The sequence below is a fragment of the Ochotona princeps genome, chromosome 32 (assembly GCF_030435755.1).
Source record: "Ochotona princeps isolate mOchPri1 chromosome 32, mOchPri1.hap1, whole genome shotgun sequence".
NCBI lineage: Eukaryota > Metazoa > Chordata > Mammalia > Lagomorpha > Ochotonidae > Ochotona > Ochotona princeps.
Window position 1 is genome coordinate 5,226,128 of NC_080863.1, and position 20,977 is coordinate 5,247,104.

General features: G+C 49.8%; 1 long non-coding RNA gene across 1 annotated transcript; it reads left to right on the forward strand.

Annotated features, from left to right (window-relative positions):
• The first annotated feature begins 5,165 nt into the window (after nt 1–5,165).
• On the forward strand, nt 5,166–20,349 carry LOC105942154 (uncharacterized). The gene is made up of 3 exons (XR_009244457.1): nt 5,166–5,245; nt 5,818–5,914; nt 20,239–20,349. It is a non-coding gene; the product is annotated as an uncharacterized LOC105942154 (long non-coding RNA).
• The last annotated feature ends 628 nt before the right edge of the window (nt 20,350–20,977 follow it).

The following is a 20,977-nucleotide window of genomic DNA, read 5'->3' on the forward strand; positions in this document are numbered from 1 at the left end:
CTAGATAAGATTCCATTGTACCAAGTTTTTGATACCTGCAAGAAACTAAAACTCTGTCACAGATCCCATTCACATTTGTCCTATTCTGATTTTACCGGCAGAAACATGACAAGATGTCCAGTTTGAAGTGGCACCTGGCTGTCACTAAGCACCATGAAGACCTGCAAATACAGGAAATTAAAAGCAACATAGCAACAAGATGATCTGCTTCCAGATTCTGGGAATATAATGTCTACGAACTAATGACAAATCAGAGGCTGGTAAACCTTCCACAGGGTGAGTACCCTAAAATAAAGGTGGGGACACAGTAGAAAGAAAACAGGGTGAGCTGTCTCTCCACAACCTGGGCACTGCATTCACAGGTAGACTGAATGTGGTACCCACTCTTTCACGAGATTCATCTGCATCTTACAGAGACACTGCCACCGAGGGAGGGAAGAAAGGCAGTGGAGAGCTGCCATACCACACCCCAGGAGAGTTGGTCTCTGAACAAAACCCTGAAGGTGAATGGAGAGCCAAGAGTTCAGGAACTCTCCCAGTGCAGCTGCCTGCAAGAGTTGGTCCCTGGGTCAGAACACCAGAGATGCAGAAAGAGGGGCAGGGTGACTGCCCTCAAAAACAGACACCCCAGAGATTTGTTGCACACCAGTGGATTACAACACGGCCTGCAACACTGGCTGTGTCCTCCGGTGGCTCCTCTTCCACCCAGCTCTCTGCTAATGCACCTGCTAGCAGCAGAGCTTGGGTCCTGCACGCGCGTGGGAGAGCCTAAATGGAGTTCCAGCATCTTGACTTTTGCAGTCAGCAAGGAAAGGACCAGTGGGCAGAACAGTTTCTCTCTCGCTCCCCCTCCTTCGTTTCTCTCTCCCCCTCCATTCTGTACTTCTCCCTCTCCCTCTCCTGACTCCTCTTGCCTCTCTCTCTGTAATGCAGCCTTTCCAAATAAATAGAAATGAATATTTTTTTAAAAAGATCTCTGATGTAAAACTACCTTTAGAGATGCCTGTACATATATATTAAAAAGAGGTGAGACACATTTAAATATCCCCAGGTTTCCCAAACATTGCTTTATGCAATGTTTTAAGCGTGTGGTGAATGAATAGTCTTATATAATAAGTTTTTGATTTATTAAAGCTAAAATGCTAAGGATGAAGCATGCCTTCAGGACATGAGTGTATACAGCAGAAAATACCATGAAATATTTAAAACGCAATGGGAGAAACAAACATTTAGTGACCTGTCGACTAAGATGCCCATCCCATGCCCTACCTCGAAATGTCTGGATTCAGTCGTCTGCTCTGGTTCCTGACTTCTTGCCAGTGTACACCCTGGGAGGCAGCGTTGATGGCTCAACTAATTGGGTTTCTGCCACTCCAGTGGGAAGCCCGGTTTGGACCACAGCTCCTGACTGACTTGGCCTAGTGTAGTTATCATGAGCGTATTGGGAATGAGCAAGCAGATAGGAGCACCCCATCTCTCTGTCTTTCAGTATCTCTGCTTCTGAAATTAAAAAAGCGGGGGTTGAGGGGGATGCCGCGGGCATCCGCAGGCTTTCACCCCCAAGTCCTGGCATCCGCAAAGGGCACCAGTTCATATCCTGATTGGTCCACTTTTGATCCCGCTCCCTGTTTGTGGCCTGGGAGAGCGGTGGAAGGTGGTTGAAGCACCTGGGCTCCTGCTCACATGTGGAAGACACAGAAGAAGCTCCGGGCTTCCGCCTTTAGCTTGGCACGGCTTTGACTGTTGAGGCCATTTGGGAGCCAGATCTCTCTTTAAACCTGGCTTTCAAGTGAAAATAAATCTTAAATTTGAATTTAATTCTGTACAAAACTTTATAAGTTCATGCATAGTTTTTCCATAATATACATTTCCCATGAAATTCTGGAAGATGTCTCAAACGCATGAATTTCAAAAAAGATTTTTATAAGATTTATTTACTTGAAAGAGTTACAGACAGATGAAGAGACAGAAAGAAAGAGATCTTCCAGCTGTTAGTTACTCTCCAAATAGCCATGATGGCCAGAGCTGGGCTGGTCCAAAGTTAAGAGCCAAGAGCTTCTTCTGAGTCACCCACACGGGTGCAAAGACCCAAGAAATTGGTCTCTTGCACTACTTTTCCAAGCATAATAGTAGGCAGCTGGATTGAAAATGGAGCAGCTCTGATTCGAACTTGCACCCATGTGAGATGCCAGCACTATACGTGGCAGCCTTACCCACCATGCCACAGCACTGGGCTCAGCTTTCAAAACTGTTGGCGCCAAAATAAGTTAGTGAATCATCAGATGAAAGATCTTGCCCTCTGTCTCTCCTCCTCTCTGTATGTCTGACTTTCCAATGAAAATAAATAAATCTTTAAAAAACGAAAAGAAGGAAAGCAGGTGACGAGAAGACAGTAGCACTCCCACAGCAGGATGCGATTTTCAAAGTGTCTTCATTCTGAAAAGGGTGGATTTTAGTAAATGTGAACTTGATTTTTAAAACCTGCAAACGTCTGACACAGACGGAACGAAGTGACAGAGGGTGACATTGGAGAGTTGGAGCCACGCAGGAGGCAGGAGAGACGGGGCAGCGTCCATCTTTGTCTTGCCCGACGCCAAGGCAGCAGTTGATAGATGACCAACATCTTCCCACCACTCCTCCCTGGCTTGGGCCTCTCTGGACTTTCTGTGTCTCAGCTCCATTGGGAAATAAATCTTTCCTGCTCAGGATGCATCTCTGTAGGAAGGGCCTTTGAAGGCCTGGAAATTCAGGCTTCCACCCACTTTCTCCCCTGCTGAATGTTCCACATTCTTGCCTTTGTGCACTTAGTGAGTTAGGGACTTGCAAAAGCCAGTGTAAAAATGGAATTAAAAGAGAAGTTACAGAGCTGGCACGATACTTCAACTGGCTAACCCTCTACCTTGCAATGTCAACAACCCATAAGGAGACCAGTTCATGTTCTGGCTGTTCTACTTCTGATTTAGCTCACTGCTTCTGCCCTGGAAAGGCAATGGAGGATGGCCCAGAGCCTTGGGAACCTGCACCTCCATTGGGGGACCCTGATGGGGTTTTTGGCTCCTGGTTTCAGATCGGCTCAGCTCTGGCCATTATGGCCATTTGAAGAGTCAACCAGCAGATGTAAGATTTTTCCTTCTGTTCAATCAAAATACATTGATATTTTTAAAAACTTTAAAAGATAAGTTGAGGCAGATCTTTGGTGCAGCTATAAGATGCTACTTGGCCTGTCACATCACATGTCAGGGTCTGGGATCAAGTGCTAGTTTGCCTCTAATCCAGCTGCCACATGATGGCTCAACTTGGACCCTGCTACCCACATGGGAGCCAGATGGGAACTCCAGGCCTCTGGCTGTGGTCTGTCCCAACCCTGGCTGTTACAGGCATTTGAATAATAATGAAAGCTTCTCTCAAATAAATAAAAATGCTCTCTTTGGTGCAAAGAAAAAAAAAACAGTGCGTGCAGTTTTTCCATAATATACCTTTTCCACAGAGTGTAAGTTGGAGGCAGCACTGGGCTGGCTTTCCAGTTTTAGAGAACAATCAATTGACATGGAGAAAAAACAAACAGTTGACTACATGGGAAAGTCCTCTCGCTAAAAGTCCCCACCCAGTTCTGTGCTTGGTCCTTCAGCCACTCAATCTCCTAAATCTACAAATGTCTGGTAAGGCTTAAATGTCCCTCATGCCACAAGCTAAAGGAACAGAGAATGTTTGACGCATTGCAGCCTCTCTTAGTGGTGAGAGAGCACAGATGGGGGCTCCAGTGTTGTCCCCACACCATCCCCTTCAGACAGTAGCAGATGTGACATCCAAAATATTCAATTTTGTACACAACTCAGACCCTGGGAGTCACACAGCATCATCCGTAAACCTCCATCCGGCCGCATTGCTGTTGGTATGTATGGTGTGGGCGTTCAACCTGAGACGCTTAAGACAGCGGCAATTCCCCGTGCGCCCTCACTCCACACCCCCTGCGCTCTGTGCAACAACCAAGCTCATTATTCTCAGCAGGATGATATTAACAAAGCACACCACTGCTAAAATCACAAAGACTCCAAACTCCGGCAGCTGTCAGCTGTCAGGAACCGCAAGCATCTGACACCTGCCCCCTGTTCCTCCAGGGTTTCAGATATTTTAGGAAGAAGGGACCATCCAGGGAGCATTGGTGTCTGTCCATGATCGGCAAGAAAAAGAGCTCTACAAAGTTCCAGGGTTCTAAAAAACTGCCGGGTGACTGGGCAGGCCCCTGGGGAACGTGCTGGAGGACGCCCCTGTCTGTGCAGGCACACGCCCTCTCAGCTCAGCTTCCATAAAACCTGGCTGAGGGCGGGTCTGCCTCCAAGTCTCTGGCCCAGCACTGTGGGCCAGGACTGCCTCTGGGTGTCCTTGCACATCACGGAGGAGACAAAGGGGAAGGAAGGTCACCTCCTGTTCATCTCTAGCCAAGCACTTGTTTCAGCTCCTCTTAGAATTCAAAAGATTCGTAAAAAAAAAAAAAAAAAAGCTCTAATGAAGTTTATGGACATTCTTGGAGTAGCAGTTAAAATGCCCCTAATTCAGAGCAGGGTTCCAGCATGACGTGACTGGCAGTGCTGCCTGCACTCATTGGGAAGTTTCCTGAGAGACTAGGACACAGGAGGGTGGCACCTGTCCTGGCTCTGGTGGATGAACTGAGTAGGAAGGGTTGCTGTCTCACGGGGTGGGGGGTCTGTGATGGCCTGGCCACCACGCAAGCCAAGTCAGGGGGTGGGCCCAGGTGCTGGCTTTGGGATTGGAGGAATTCCAAATGAACTGGAGGTGATGAAAGATCCTGGGGCAGAGGAAGGGCTGAAGCAAGCCAGTGACAGCCCAAGATCAGCTCAGGAAGCCACTGGGAAAGGCCACCTGGGACTCGCCTCCATGAGGGCCTTCCCTGTCCGGATGGTGAAGACACAGTGACTCTGAGAGATCGCCAAGGCAGAAGCCAGGGGACTTGGGAGGCATTAGGGAGCACAAAGGGCAGACAACTTCCATAGGTCTCAAACTGCCTCAGCTTAGAGGGCAGATGACTCAGCAGTAAGAAGGAACAAATGAGAGATACAATAACAAGGATAAAACTCCCACGCCCTTGGGCAGGGGAGAGAGGCCCACCCCTCAAAGCTGCCTAATGTGAGATTCGATTCCTTTCCGGAAAAGGACTTGAGGGACAAGAAACAGGTCCTGAACAAGGGGCCTTGGACCCAGTCAGACCACAAAGAGCACAAGGCAGGTTTGTTTGGGTGTGGCAGGGTATGGGGAGAGAGGGGTTGTTGTGCACCCTGAGTTTGGAACTGGTGATGTGACCATAACCTTGTATTAAAACTCAGATGGCTACGTGCTAGAAAGGGGCATTTTTGCAACCTGAATAGATTTCTATCTTGGATGGCTGGGTGGAAAAATGATGTCATCTGCTGATGCAGACAGGTGGACGCAACTTCTGTTTGGTTGTGTTGCCCGAGAGCTGCAGCTGAACACGTGAGAGCTGGGCACATGGATGGAGCAAAGCTCATGAGTGAGGCCAGGAGCCAAGGCCCCGAGTGGGCTGTGAGCAGCCCTGGGCTCACAGACCTAGACCTAGGAGGGCATGTGTAAGGGGCTAGGCCTCCCCTGCGAGAGATGCTTGCCAGAGTTTGTCTTTCCGATTCATTTCCTGAAAGGCTTCCATCCAATGCCTGTGTATCCTTAAAAGTAATGAGCCTGCATTCAGCTATTAGCATCTTTAAAAGCAAATATCAGGGTGGGTGCTGAGCACAGCTGTGACGAAGCTTGGACGCAGGTCCTGATCTCAACTTCTGATTCCAGCTTCCTGATGCTGTGCACACTGGGAGGACGGCTCAAGGAGATAGGACGCCACAAGACATGTGCAAGACCCGGATGGACTTCCCCGCTCCTGGCACGGGTATGGGCTAACTGTAGATTAAACACTTTGAAAGACAATTGAAAATCCCTGTACAAAGTAAAAACAAATGATCCAGGAGAGTTCATACAGTGAGAAGGAAAAGGCTAATGTAATGCTGACACAGTTAGCAAAGAGGAGCTAAGCTCTTCAACTTCTCGTTATAGTCCCACCTGCACTGCCCAACACCCTCTGGCTAAGCAAGCAGGAGATGGCACACGCCCAGAACCAGCACTGACTGGTGACAGCCCCCATGGCTGCCTGCTGATATACCTGCTTTCATCAGACACTAGGACACTTCCAAGGTTTCCAAACATCAGACGAGGGGAGCAAGACCCCAATCTCTGCCATAGTGAATAGTCAGACCCTGCCCTGACACTAGCCCTTCTGTCTCTAGGTGACAGGAAGTGATGGATCTAACCCTCACTGAGTACCACTGTCTCTTGAGCTTTGCGTGCAAATGAACATCACTCCTCGCTGACCTGGACTTGCATCCCACCCACAAATTCCTTCTTAGGCTGAGAACAAGAACCTGGACCGAGTCCATCCAGGACAGAATAAATTTGGATATTCCTAGGGAAGTTGAGTTAGGATTTGGAGAGGTGCTCTCAGACACAACTGTTGAACCTGTTTCTTCAACGTGTTCACTGTGATGTACAAGAAGACTTTGAATAGTTCATGCAAAGTCAAATTCAAAGAAGGTTGTGTACAAACAACCTTAAAATACGCATTCTCCATGAAATTTGTAAAGGTCCCCCATACATGTGGATTTCAGTTTTGGGTAGTAAAATAGACTTTACTTTTAACTCATCTTTCACCAACTTTTTAAAGTACTCCTGTGTTACTTTTCCATACCTGTGAGAATAGAGCCTCTCAGTGTGGGCGATATGGCACAATGGGTTGAACCAGTATAAGATGTCTGCATCTTGTATAAGGGCACCTTGGACAGAGTATCCCCTTTCAGCTTCCTGCTAATGCCCCCAGAAGGCAGCACGCAATGGCTTAAGCACTGGAGTTTCTGGCTTGCACGTGGCCCAGACCCAGCTCCGTTTCTCTCTAGCCATTTGGGAAGTGAACCAGAAGACGGAAGAACTTGCTGTTTCTCCCTTTTTCCTCCCTCATTTCCTAGTCTGCCTTTCAAAGAAACAAACAGAACTCTTAAAAAAGTATATAAAAGAGAACCACCCCCTTCTCTCACTGGTCCCTCCCCATAGAATATCTGTTGTCTTGTACAGAGACTTCCTTTAACCAGCAGATTGGAAAATTCTGCCAAATATCAAAAGGTGACAGTCAGACTGGTTGACAACCTCAGGAGATTTGTGAGTGACATGAAAACAAGAAGCTTCTAGAACCTGGTGATCCTTCCTGCCACTTCACTCTGTGTGTGTGTGTGTGTGTGTGTGCAGGTTGCCCAGAACCGAGTGCTGATTCTGGATGTCCACCATTTCACAATGCGTATTGTATCTGGATCCCTTTAGAAGCTGTAAGGTGACACCTGTTCTCTGGGGACCACTCAAGGCTCAGGGTGACTGAGAGATTGGCCACATCAGAGGAAAATCAAATTGCCAGGGATACCTTGGCATATCACAGACCAAGGTTCAGCCATGGCTAAACTTTCATGTGCTTTATGCAAGGAAAAATGCAATTTATTTTTTTAAGAGAAAAGGCTGGAGCCAAGTGGGAAAGAAATCAGTGGCCAGGATATGGGTGCTGGGGAAAAGACCAGAGGCTAGGACAAGGCCATAGTCTCACGCCCAGAGAGGGAGAGCTGTCTCCCACCACGGGGGCCCTGACAGGGTTGCACTGGCAACCCTGAACAAGAGGGATGCGTGGGTAGGAGTGTGTTAACTGCTGACGCTCAGGAGCCAACGCTGAGCTCATGAAGGACCCAGTCCTCCCCTTTCCACCTCATTCCTCCCCGTCTCTCCAGCTCATGAAGGACCCAGTCCTCCCCTCTCTGCCTCAGCCCTTCCCATGTGTTACTTAGAAGCACTTTATCCTGGTGACACGCAGCCCTGCGCAGAGCACATCAATCAGACAGCAGCAGCTCTCATTAAGGTCTTGCAGAACTAGAGCGGCATGCTGAAAACTTCAAGATAGGCATGGAGTTTTGTGAGAATGGACTTCATCGGAAGTCAATGCACACTTCTCCAGAAATCACCCAGTGACAGTTGGAGGTTTGCAAAATAGATACTAGACTTCGCGGTCTCGCTATCAATACAGAAGAAAACCGTGTGGCACAGTGGTGCAGAGGGTTAAGCCGCTATCTGCAATGCCAGCAACCCACGTGAACGTCTGATCGTGTCCCCGGCAGCAGCACTTCCCACCCAGCTCCCTGCTGACGCACCTGGTGAACAGAGGCAGGTGGCCCAGGTCCTTCGGTGCTTGCCATCCGCGTGGGAGACCTGGATGGAGGGAGGGCTGGGCTCCTGGCTTTGGCCTGGTCTGGCCTCAGCTGTTGTGGCCATTTGGGGAGTGAATCAGCAAATGGCAAATCTGTTTGTTTCTCATACTCAGTCTGTAACTTTGTTTTCAAATAAGTAAATAAATCACTAAAAGAACAACAACAAGCAGCACAGGTGGGGCAGAGGAGCGGGCAGCCTTGACTGTTGGTCCCAGCCTCCCACGCCAGCTATCTTGAAAGGGAGCACGTGTTTATGTGTGAAGGCACCATCTGCTCTTGCCTTCCCCGCCCCCTCCCTCCCAACCAGAGACCGCTCCACGGTCCACGGTCACCTGCACGGCTGTGGCTCCGAAATCGCTAGGGAGGGAGGGGAGAGTGGGAGAATGGACCTGCCGGGTTGACAGTGTCTGTGTGGAAGCTGCAAGGAGGAAGTTGGGCCCTGGAGGGCCTGGCACGGAGCCCCCTGGAGCCCCAGGCTTAAGGAAGGGAAGCCTGGGCGTGGGAGGAAGCGGGAGAGGCAAGGGGAGGGCTGCAGAAGGGAAGCTGAAGCCGGAGCTCTTCTGGGGTGTAGGTCCTTTGCCAGATTAGAGCCAACCCCTGCTGGCCGCCAGCCGGGAGCTTATTAAAAAGCTGCCACACACGGGCTAGGTTTTCAAGGCTTTCAAATAGGTTCCCAGATGCCACAGCTTAGGACTTCAAGCCGTGGTACAAAGGTGGCTCAAATTGATGGAGGATAAATTCTGTTTCCAAAATACTCGAGTGTTTGAAGGGGGTGGGGAATAGAGCTTTTTATAAGCCCAGCTCTGGAATCAGCTTTTGAAATAAGCCTTTGGAAGGCTGGGTCAGATGAGGAGAGAAGCAGCAGATTCCTCGCGGTTCAGGTTGGCGGAAATCTGTGACAGGGTTCAAAGTCGCAGAGGTGAACTTCGGACACGTATGCTGGCTCACAGGACGAGTGTGCCGGGGGCTGGGGACAGCGCATTCAGTTATGTGTGCATAGAGCGCATGTCAGCACAGCCTCACACACACCCTCACACACAGCCTCACACACACACCCTCACGCACACACCCTCACGCACACACACCCTCACGCACACACCCTCACGCACACACACCCTCACGCACACAGCCTCACGCACACACCCTCACGCACACAGCCTCACGCACACACCCTCACGCACACAGCCTCACACGCACACACCCTCACACACACACCCTCACGCACACACCCTCACGCACACACCCTCACGCACACACCCTCACACACACAGCCTCACACACACACAGCCTCACGCACACAGCCTCACACACACACAGCCTCACGCACACAGCCTCACACACACACACCCTCACGCACACAGCCTCACACACACAGCCTCACACACACACCCTCACGCACACACCCTCACGCACACACACCCTCACACACACAGCCTCACGCACACAGCCTCACGCACACACCCTCACGCACACAGCCTCACACGCACACACCCTCACGCACACAGCCTCACACGCACACACCCTCACGCACACACCCTCACGCACACACCCTCACGCACACAGCCTCACGCACACACCCTCACGCACACAGCCTCACACGCACACACCCTCACACACACACCCTCACGCACACACCCTCACGCACACACCCTCACGCACACACCCTCACACACACAGCCTCACACACACACAGCCTCACGCACACAGCCTCACACACACACAGCCTCACACACACACACCCTCACGCACACAGCCTCACACACACAGCCTCACACACACACCCTCACGCACACACCCTCACGCACACAGCCTCACACGCACACACCCTCATGCACACACCCTCACACACACAGCCTCACACACACACCCTCACGCACACACACCCTCACACACACAGCCTCACGCACACACCCTCACACACATAGCCTCACGCACACAGCCTCACGCACACACCCTCACGCACACAGCCTCACACGCACACACCCTCACACACACACCCTCACACACACACCCTCACACACACACCCTCACGCACACACCCTCACGCACACAGCCTCACACGCACACACCCTCACGCACACACCCTCACGCACACACCCTCACACACACACCCTCACACACACACAGCCTCACGCACACAGCCTCACGCACACACAGCCTCACGCACAGAGCCTCACACACACACACCCTCACACACACAGCCTCACACACACACCCTCACGCACACACACCCTCACACACACAGCCTCACGCACACACCCTCACACACATAGCCTCACGCACACACCCTCACGCACACACCCTCACGCACACAGCCTCACACGCACACACCCTCACACACACACCCTCACACACACACCCTCACACACACACCCTCACGCACACACCCTCACGCACACAGCCTCACACGCACACACCCTCACGCACACACCCTCATGCACACAGCCTCACACGCACACACCCTCATGCACACACCCTCACACACAGAGCCTCACACACACACAGCCTCACACACACACCCTCACACACACACAGCCTCACACATGCACACATTCTGAACAGCTAGCACCTAACTTAACCACACTTGCATCATGCTTATGAGGGGACTTCAAGAGTTCACAGAAAAATGAAATTAAAAGCTAAGTTTTTGTTGCTGGGGAAAAAATCATTCTGAAATTCAGTGATTTTATGTTTTTTTTTTCTGTGAACTTTCTGATATTCTTGCATGTTTTTTATTTAGTGACACCTGGGAATTTTTTAAATTCCCATTGATTTTCCCACTGATCTTTCTTCTACATACTTTTTTTTTTTAGATTTTATTTTCATTGGAAAGGTGGATCCACAGAGAGGAGAGACAGAAAGATCTTCCATCCATTGGTTCACTCCCCAAGTGGCTGCAATGGCTGAAGCTGAGCCAATCTGAAGCCAGGAGCCAGGAGCTTCTTCTGGGTCTCCCATGTGGATGCAGAGTCCCAAGGCACTGGGCCGTCCTCCACTGTTTTCCAGGCCACAGGCAAGGAGCTGGAAGCAGAGCAACCAACCAGGATCAACTGGTGCCTAGACGGGACTCCAGTGCTTGAAGAGGGAGGATTAGCCAAGTGAGCCACTCTGCCCCTCTTCCTCCCTCTCTTCTCATTTATGTGGCTTCCTCCCAGGGCCATGAAAATGGCCTCAGAATGTAGGCAGAAAACATGAAAGGCGCCAAGCCTGGGATCCCAGCCCAGTGCACCATCCTGTGTCTGTTGTCTTGGTGGGATTTTGAAAAACATTTGTTTTCATTCTCAAAAAGGAGTCAGCGTAAGATGTAAACAAGATGATGGGGCCTGTCACAGAAGCAGCCCCTGCTCCCAGCACCAGCCTCCGTCAGGATGAGACTTGGCAGCTGTCCATCAAGAAATAGGATCTTCTCCCTGACCTTGGGTTTGGATTTGACATGCCAGTTCTAACTAAGCCAAGGCCTCAACATAGCTCGTTCTGGGTTCACTGTCTCTCTGTGAACCCTGCTGGGCTGCCCCGTGGACACACATGAGCCAGCCTGCCTTGGGGTTGAGTAAGCTTGTGAAACCTACACGGTGTCAGCCTCTCAGAGCCGACATACACCAGCCAGCTTGCAGACAACCTAGCTGGTGGCTGTTTGCAAATGGCTGAAGGAGATCGGTCAATACCAGAACCCAGCCTGGTAAGCCTCCGGCACATTTCTGATCCTTGAATTGTTCAATAGATGGTTATTATTTTAAACTATTGAGATCCAGGCTACTTGTGCATCAATAGCTAACTGGATCCTATAGCCAACCCAAAAGATTCTATTCAATTCTTCGCCTACAACCCACCCTGCAAATCCCTCAGCTCTGCCGGAGTTACATGACAAGTGAAGAGCAAATACATTTTTCTGAACAGTAACTAAAGTTGCCTCTGTTCGTTTCTGATCGCTGCTCTAGGAAATGACTACAAATGCAGTAGCTTCAAACAGCACATATGTACTTTGTGGTTGCTTTGGAAGACAAGTCTCCCATGGTGGCATTGGCTCATGTAAGGTCCTGGTAGGGCTGGTTCCTTCAGGAACATTGGTAGTCTTTCTGGTGTCGCTGCATTCCCTGGCTTAGGACCCTCTTGTCACCTACTGCCACCTCCACTTCTGTCATCATGTCGCTTCCCTCCTCTCTGAGCTCCTGCCTGCCTCTTGAAATGATTCCATTATCCACACTAGGCCAACCCAGATCATCTGAGCTCATCTTTCCATCTCAAAATCCTAAACCTAGCTACACCTGCAAATTGCCTTTGGCTCTGTAAGAGAATATTCACAGCCCCAGGGATTACAACAAGGAGATCTGCAAGATGTTATCCAGTCTCCCACATCACCTGAGGACTGGAACATGTTGGCCAATTGCTCTCCGAGGCCTGGGGAAGCAGAAAGGTCAAGAGCACTCCCCATTCACAAGTAGAAAGCTGGCCTGAAATGATTTCTGAATGCTCTCCAGTGTGTGCTCTCTCTATCTGTGCCACCACCATTGCTCTGGCATAGGGGTGACGTCAGCCATGGTGGAGGGATGATACTAGAAGCCACATTGCTCATTAGAGGTCAACTTGCCAAAGAACGACTTCGCCATGTCCCCACCCTAAGCGAGTTGCTCTGCCAGGGTATACTGCCTGTCCCAAGGTCTATACCTGAGGCAGTAAGCATTGTTCAGTGGGTGCAACTGGAAAAAAAGTGGAAGTGGAATGGGAGGATTTGGGCCAACTCCAGTCTGGGCATAAGGGTGTTCCAGCAGAAGCCATCAGACCAAATGACCTGTGGTGGAGTCTTCACTTACCATGGCCAAGGGAGCCAGAGAAGGATCATGGTGACAACAGGGAGGGACTGCAAGGAAGGAATCCAGAGAAACAGAGGGAACCTTACAGTGAATAAATAGGAGACGCTGCGTGGTTTGGAGAAGTACATCCTGAAACACCAGCTCAGGCTGAGCGGGAGGCGGAGCCCAGCCCCACCCTCCTGCTGGGCCCCTGCAGGCTCATGTGTCCATCACCGGTCCGACTGCTGGGATGCATCGCTTCTGAAGAAGCATTAATTCTCAGTGGGCAGATGGCAGAATATTAAGACAAGGATTTCCAGCAACGGTCAAGCTGATAGCTTGTCAGAAATTCAATTGGGATGTAAAGCAGGGCTTTTGTGTGTGCTGAGAAGCAGGCATCTAGAGCTTAATTTCAGTTCTCCATGCATCACTGGGGATCCTGAGCCTGTGAGGGAACCAGGGAAATGGGCATTGCTGTGACAGGTCTTGGGGCACCGAGCTCTACAGGGCAAATCTGAAGCAGCAGCAGCCACAGCTCGGAGGGACTGAGCACTGACCGTGGGACGGACTTGTGCTGCCCTAGGGCATTTGCATCTGTAAGTCACGCTGGGCACTATGCTGTCCGGGTGCCTATCCTTAAGGACCTGAGGCAGAGAAACACCCTGGCTCCCAGGAGATAAGAGCGGTAGCCTAAATGGAAACATTCCATGGTTTCTGGAGCCACACAAAGCATGAGGAAGTGCCAGAAACAAAAGGAAACCCCTCGAATCAGTCGCACCCCTCTACCTCACAAAGCAGAATTTGGCCAAGAAGCTACGACTGAGAGAGGACTAGACCAAGAGAGGAAAGCATGTAAATGAAGACACCCAGTAGGGAGCCAAGCAAGCATTTTGCTCCTGCTACTCAAAAAACTCACCCGTTATTGCTGGTGTAGGACGTTCATGACTGCATCTCAGGTCACAGAAAGGGCAGCTGATGTCCGTCCAAAGCCCCTGGAAGATAAAAACACAACATGACAATCAAATACAAATTGTGCATTCCTCACTTGCCTTGAGAGAACGGGGCAGACTCACGTGGCAGCCGGCACCAGCTATCACAGCCTTCCCAGAGCAAAGATTGGGTGACAAGCAAGGCATCCCAAAGTGTTCCAAGCAATTTTGGAATTAAAACAAATTGAAGGTTGTAAAATAAGAGTTGATGAAACTTGGGGGCGGGGATTGAAAACTCATCTCTAAAATTAAGAAGCGCTTACAGGGGTCATGGGGAAATGCTAGTTGAAAATGTAAGGAGTGCTTAGGGGAGGAAGACATATGGCCAGAACAATGAAAATGAAATAAGAAAGAAATACTGGGATTCAATTGTACCACACATACGATTGAAACTATAGAAAATGGCAAAGCAAAGCACTAACATTTAAAGTCAAATCCATGCCGATGTTTTAGAAATAGCAACATATTGAGAGAATCCACTACGTACAAGGAAAAACTGGAGCATGAGAGCCGATCAGCGTAATGTTGAGACTGTTAAGACACAGGGGAACGCCCTTCAGTTCTCAGGATTGAGGGCTGAGCTTCTATGGGTGGGGCAGGAGGTACAGCTGGCTGGCATTCGATTTCCCGACAGCAGAATTCAAAGCTAAACAAAAGTGAAGCAAGATTTTAAAGCACTCGAGAAAACATGAGTCAAGACTTCTAGTTTAGCCAAATTGCCAGGAGGCAGTAAGAAAATGAACAAATCGACAGGGAAAATAATGGATCTTGAGACAGGAGACAGGTCTGAGCCCATAAAATCAGGTGCTGGCGTCAAACCCCATCACATACAGCTTTAGCCGTTTGGCCACATTTCCAACTGCAGCCTCTTAGAAGTGGGCAGCGAGATCAGTGCTTCCAGCAGCTTCTCAGGGACCAAGACCGTTTCCTGGGTTGTACAGGAAGACCCAGGCTTCTGACTCCCAGACCAGCCCTCCAGAGCAAGGCCACCGGATTAGAGAGTATGGCCACTTCCTGCAAAGTCCACAAGACCAGCACTTCTCTATCCCCCTGAGACCAGATCCCAGGCCCATTGCAACAGAAACTGTGCTGGGGGTTAAGCATCAGTCTGTGGGCATTCTCTCTATAAATTCCCTTGTCTGGATCATACTGGAACACTCCTTTGGGTCCCTTTCTGGCTAGCAGGAGTCTATTTCTCAATAAAACGTTCGCTTTAAAGAATTGGCCCTTCTGGAATGCCTGCAGCAAAACTGTCCTTCCAAGACCAGAGCTACGGAAAAAGCTTTGAAAAAGCGAGAACTCACCGTATACAACACTCAGGAGCCCCAGCCAAGCGCTCCGCCCAGACAAGAGCTTCTTCACCTAACCAGGAGATGAACAGGGGCACTGACCAAGGGAGAGGAATATTATGAAACATGTATAGATTCTAACAAAGAAATGACAAAAGCCTAGGAGGAGGCAGTGCAAAGAAGACGTGTAAGGTAAGTTTACTAACTCAGATAACCATGGAGTGAAAAAAAGAACTTAAGGCCAGCAAAATCAGTTAGAATGTGAGAGATTTAAAGTAAGAAAAGGAGAGGGCTGACTTATTTTTCCCATGAAATAATGAGATCAAAACACAACTTTCCAAATGATTCACAAAATACACGGGCCGAATACATTTATCCAGAGAATGAGAGACTCCTTTTTACAAATGTACCCAGCGAGGTTAATGGTCAGAATGCTTAAGGAAATTAATATCACTCCAAAACAAAAAATACATTCAACTGAAGGGGCAGAAGATTCGAAAAGAATCTTCCCCAAAGAAGACACACATGTGGTCAGTAAGCCCATGGAGAGACATATGCTGAACACTGTCCTGAGGAAGACGCAAGCAGGAACTCCAAGGAGATAGGACTTCACATCTCCCAGAATGGCCACGTGCAAGGAGAATGAGAAGATGCAGCGGCAAGCAGACAGAGCACCTGGAAGCCCCACACTTCGTTGGGGGGTACAGACATTGCAGATAACAGTGTGTCAATTGCTTTTAAAGCTAAACATAGAATGACCATATGACCCAGCAATTCCACTTTTAGATCTTGTTGGGGCTTGGAATACAGTTCTCCCCAGCATGGCACTTCAGCGTGTGGAGTCTTTTGAACTGAAGGACATTGGAAGGGCTCTGAAGCAGACTGTCTTCCCGCCCTCCTTTCTCCTGCTGCTTTCCCACCTGCCCCCAAGGCAGGCCAGAAGGACTGCCATTCCTCCTCTCCAGGGTGAGTCAGAGAAACTAGAATCCCTTTGGCTAAAGCTAGCTGTAAAGCCTAGAACCCTTCCTCTTACTTTCCCCTGCCTGGCTGTAGGGAAGCTGCTTATCCAGACACAGGCAGTAAGATCCTATGGAGAGGAGGGAACGCTGCACAGAGAGGCCAAGAACCCAGGCACGTGGGCTCACTGATTTCCCCTCCACCATCTTCCTGTGAGCTCACACCTCTGTGTGCAGTCACACTTCTGCCCTCCTGTTCCATGTTCACTTCATAGGTGCCACATGCCAGACACAGGCACCCACTCTCTTGCCAAGAAAGCCACTTCCTCTCAGATCAGGCACAGGGCATGGATGCCCATTCCAGAGCCAGGAACCTGGAACCTCTTCTGGGTTTCCCATGTGGGTGCAGGTCCAAGGCCTTGGGCTGTCCTTGACTTCCTTCCCAGGGCACAAACAGGGAACTAGATGGGAAGTGGGGCTGCTGGGATTAGAACTGGTGCCCAAAAGGGATCCTGGTGCATTCAAGGTGAGGACTTTAGCTGCTAGGCCACTGTGCCAGGCCCCTGGGTTTGAACTTTGTTCCTTTCCATGGCTGCCGAGCAACAGTGGCCCCACTGCAGGCCTCTCCCCTGGGTGGTTGGCTTCTGCTTTGGTGCTGTTATGAATATCGTTGTTTGCAGCATTCTCTCACATATGTGAGACCCTGTTTGTTTGCAACTATTCTGAGTATACATTACAGGACCAGAGAGGTGTGATACTTTTTGTTGCCCACCCTTCCGATTACCCCAACATCCCATAAGCAAAGATTGGTTCACAAGAGAAAAAGCAAAACATTTTATTTACCCATAGTTTTAACTGATCCAGGTTGAAAATCAAAAGAAAGCTGTATTTCTTGAAAGATTTGTTTTATTTACTTGAAAGGCAGAGTTGAGATAGAACATCAGTCTTCCGTTCACTGGTTCACTCCCCAAATGGCCACTCCAGCTGGAGCTGAGCCACTGCAGAGCCAGGAGCTTCTTCCAGGTCTTCCCACGTGGGTGCAGGGTCCCAAGGCACTTGGGCCATCCTCAGATGCTTCCAGAGAGAGAGAGAGAGATTTGTTTATGATATTCAGGGCTGAACCAAGCTAAAGCCAGGAGCTAAGAACTCGATCTAGGCCTCCCTCCAAAGTGGCAGGGACCCAGCTTACTTCTTTTTAAAGCTCTATTTCACGTGTATTTGAAAGGTAGAGTCAGAGAGAGACATAGGGAAGGACAGATTTTCCATCCTTTGCTTGACTCTCCAAATGGTCACAACGGCCAGAGCTGGGCCAATCTGATTCCAAGAGTCGGGAGCCTCTTCTAGGCCTCCCAGTGCATGCAGGAGTCCCAGGGGTCCAAGCCCTTGGGCCATCCTCCAGGTGCACCAGCTCCTGGCTTCAACCTGGCCCAGCTGCAGCTGTTGTAGGTATTCGGAGAGTAAACCAGCAGTTGGAATGTCTCTGTGTCTGTACTTTGCCTTTACAATTTTTTTTTTTTTTAAATTTAAAGATTTATGTATTTGAAAGGCAGAGCTAGAGAGAAAATCATCCATTTGTTGTTCACTCCCCAAATAGTATAATGGCAAGAGTGGAACAGGTTGCAGTCAGGAGCTCTGAGTTCCATTCTGGTCCCCCAGGTGGGTGCAAGGGCTCAAGCATCCAGGCCATCTTCCACTGCTCCCCCAGGTGCATTAGCAGAGCGCTGGGTGAGAAGTGGAGCAGCCAATTCTTCCACTGGCACCCACACAGCATGCTGGTGCTGCTGGTGCTGTCTTTACCCCTGCACCACAACACTGGCTCTGGCTCTGTCTTTCAAAAATAGATTTTGTAGCAAACAATCCTATGCATGTATTGGGGGAAGCTTTGATACAACTGGGGAGCCCCTAGAGTTGGTAGTTCCTTGGGTCTGGGTACAGTGGAAACATACATTTCTAACAAGCTTTGCTACTTGGAAAGTGCCCTAAAGCTGTGAATGTGCAAAAACTCACCATGAGGTGAAAGTGCAGGCCCTAGCTGTCTTGCTAGGCCTGGCAGAGGGGCCTATGATCCTATTTCCCCCTACAAGGTCCTGGGAAATGTGACAGGTGCCCTCCAGGGGCCTCCAGGTTCCCAGGATGGGTTTTCACTCCTGCCTTCACGCTCAAGTTACAAGCAGGCTCTTCCTCACCTTGCCGTGTTGCGTCACAGCATAAGACAGTCTGCATGGAGCGTGGGCAATGACATCACTCTTTGAGGTGGTTACACGGGGCCACCCTCCTGGTGCATCATCCGCTGCCCACCTCCCACCTGCGGCTCCTGGCCCCCATCTGAACTGCGCTGCTGGCAGCTGAGCTGTCAGGGACCGTCTTGGGGGCACTCACTCTGCCACTCGACTGGTATCTCTTCTCACTCCAGGAACTGACAACCCCTGATGGCTCCAGCACAATTCTCATTTCCCTCCCATTCATTATAATATTTTTTTTAAAAAAAGATTTATTTTTATTTCAAAGGCAGAGTTACAGAGAGAGAAAAAGCGAGGCAGAAAGAGAGAGAGAGAGAGAGAATCTTCCATCTGCTGTGTTCATCCCCCAAATGACCACAATGGCTGGAGCTGGACTGTTAGGAGTTTCTTCGAGATCTTCCACGTGGGTTCGGGGACCTAAGGACACAAGCCATCCTCCACTGCCTTCCCCGGCCATTAGCAGGGAGCTAGATGGGAAGTGGAGCAAGTGGAACTCAATCTGGTGTCCTCTTGGGAGGCTGGCACTGCAAGCGGACGCCACATTGTTGCCCTTCACATAAAATTTAGAACCACTCTTTCCAGGGCAATCATTTGGCCTGGTGATGAAGATGCCCACACCCTACGTTGAAATGCCTAGGTTCAACTCATGGCTCTGGCTCCTGACTCCAGCTGTCATTGCTGGTGTGCGGGAGCACGGATTTGTGGACACACCAGGTGTCAAGCTGTCTCCCTGGGGTTAGCTGTACTGGTGTCAGGGATTGGATTGGATTGATCACACTGACCTCACAGCCCAAGGACCCTGGTCTGTTGGCTGCCACGGAGCTCGCTGGGGGTGAGAGCTGCAGTCTTCCTTCCCAGGTGCTTGCCACTCTGCACAGAGCCATCCTGACCTTGTAGTGTAAGACATGGCACCTTCGTTTATTTCACCTTGTTCATTTGCTCCATCTCCCAACCCGATGAGATTTGTTTCAAATCCTGATTCTGCCACTGAGAATAATCTTTCCTCTCCAGCTTTAGGACAAACCCATTTTTTATGAACTTGTTGTTTGTGGCTTCCATCATGTTATTAACGAAAATATCGAACAGATGGGGTTAAAGGGTGAGCTGTATTGCCGGGTGCCAGCTAAGCTGGGCCATGAGGATGGCGACCTGTAATTAGTGCCACACCAGTGGGCTCTACTCACCACTGTCCTAACAACCAGATCATCTTGCTCCATTTTTGCCGGGACAGATTTCACCAAAGACCACACCAAATCCCTTGCAGAGGCCAGACACCATTGTCCGATGCATTTTTTTTTTCCAGTAACAACTTGGTCTTCCAAAACAGGAAATGAACAGGATCTGATAGGGCTTAGAAACCTCGGTGTGAGGACACATCAGAAACTGACCTCTGGGTGGGCATCTGGCCCAGCAACTGACACCAGGCACACTGGAGGACCTGGGTTTCCCATGCGCCTTTGGTTGCGGACTTGGCTCCACCCAGGCAGAAGCAGGCAGCAGTGGCTCAAGGAATCGGTTTCTCGCCCCCTTATGTGGAAACCTGGCTTGAGTTCTTGGCTCCAGGTTTCACTGACCACTGTGGCCAGTATGAGCATTTGGGGAACTCTTTTCTGCTTGTCTTTTCCCTCTTAAGAGGTGTTTTGATTTTGTTTTTTAAAGTGAAGAGAGAGGGAGAGAAATGGACTCCCTATAATTGCTGCCAGCCTTGTATGCTCACTCCAAAGATGAACGGCAGGCTCCTCTGGCTGCAGCTCCTACAGCTGCCACTTCTGTTTCTATGAGGAAACTTCAGAAGGTGCATAGAAAAGCAGAATTAAAGTAAGTTGACTTTAATGTGGCTTTTGAAGTCCATTTCTTTTCAGAGTATGCATTTCTCATCAGCTTTTTAAGACACAAGCATCTCCAATACATCTCCAATAATCCTTACTACTTACCATTTTGTTTTAATTTTAAAGGGATTTAGTTATTTAAAAGGGACACAGAGAGAGACAGAGAGGGAGACAGACAGGAGAGAAGCAGAGGTCGTCCATCTGATCGAAGCCAGCTGGAGTCCAGGAGCCAGGGGCTTCTTCTGGCTCTCCCACGCAGGTGCAGCGTTCCAAGGCTTTGGGCTGTTCTCGACTGCTTTCCCAGGCCACCGGCAGGGAGCTGGATGGGAAGCGGGACCACCAGGATACAAATTGGTGCCCATATGTGATCCTGGTACATGCAAGATGAAGACCTTAGCCTGTATTTTTCAGTATTAACTACCAGTGTCTCAGCCATCTCTGGAGTGGATCCCATGGCAGCCGCTTAGAGAGTGCCTCAAGGAGATGAGGAATTACTGTGAGCTTCTGACTGTGTCCTGCAAACGCCTTAATTAGACATGTGAGTGCCCTTGGTTTCAGAAATATTAGTT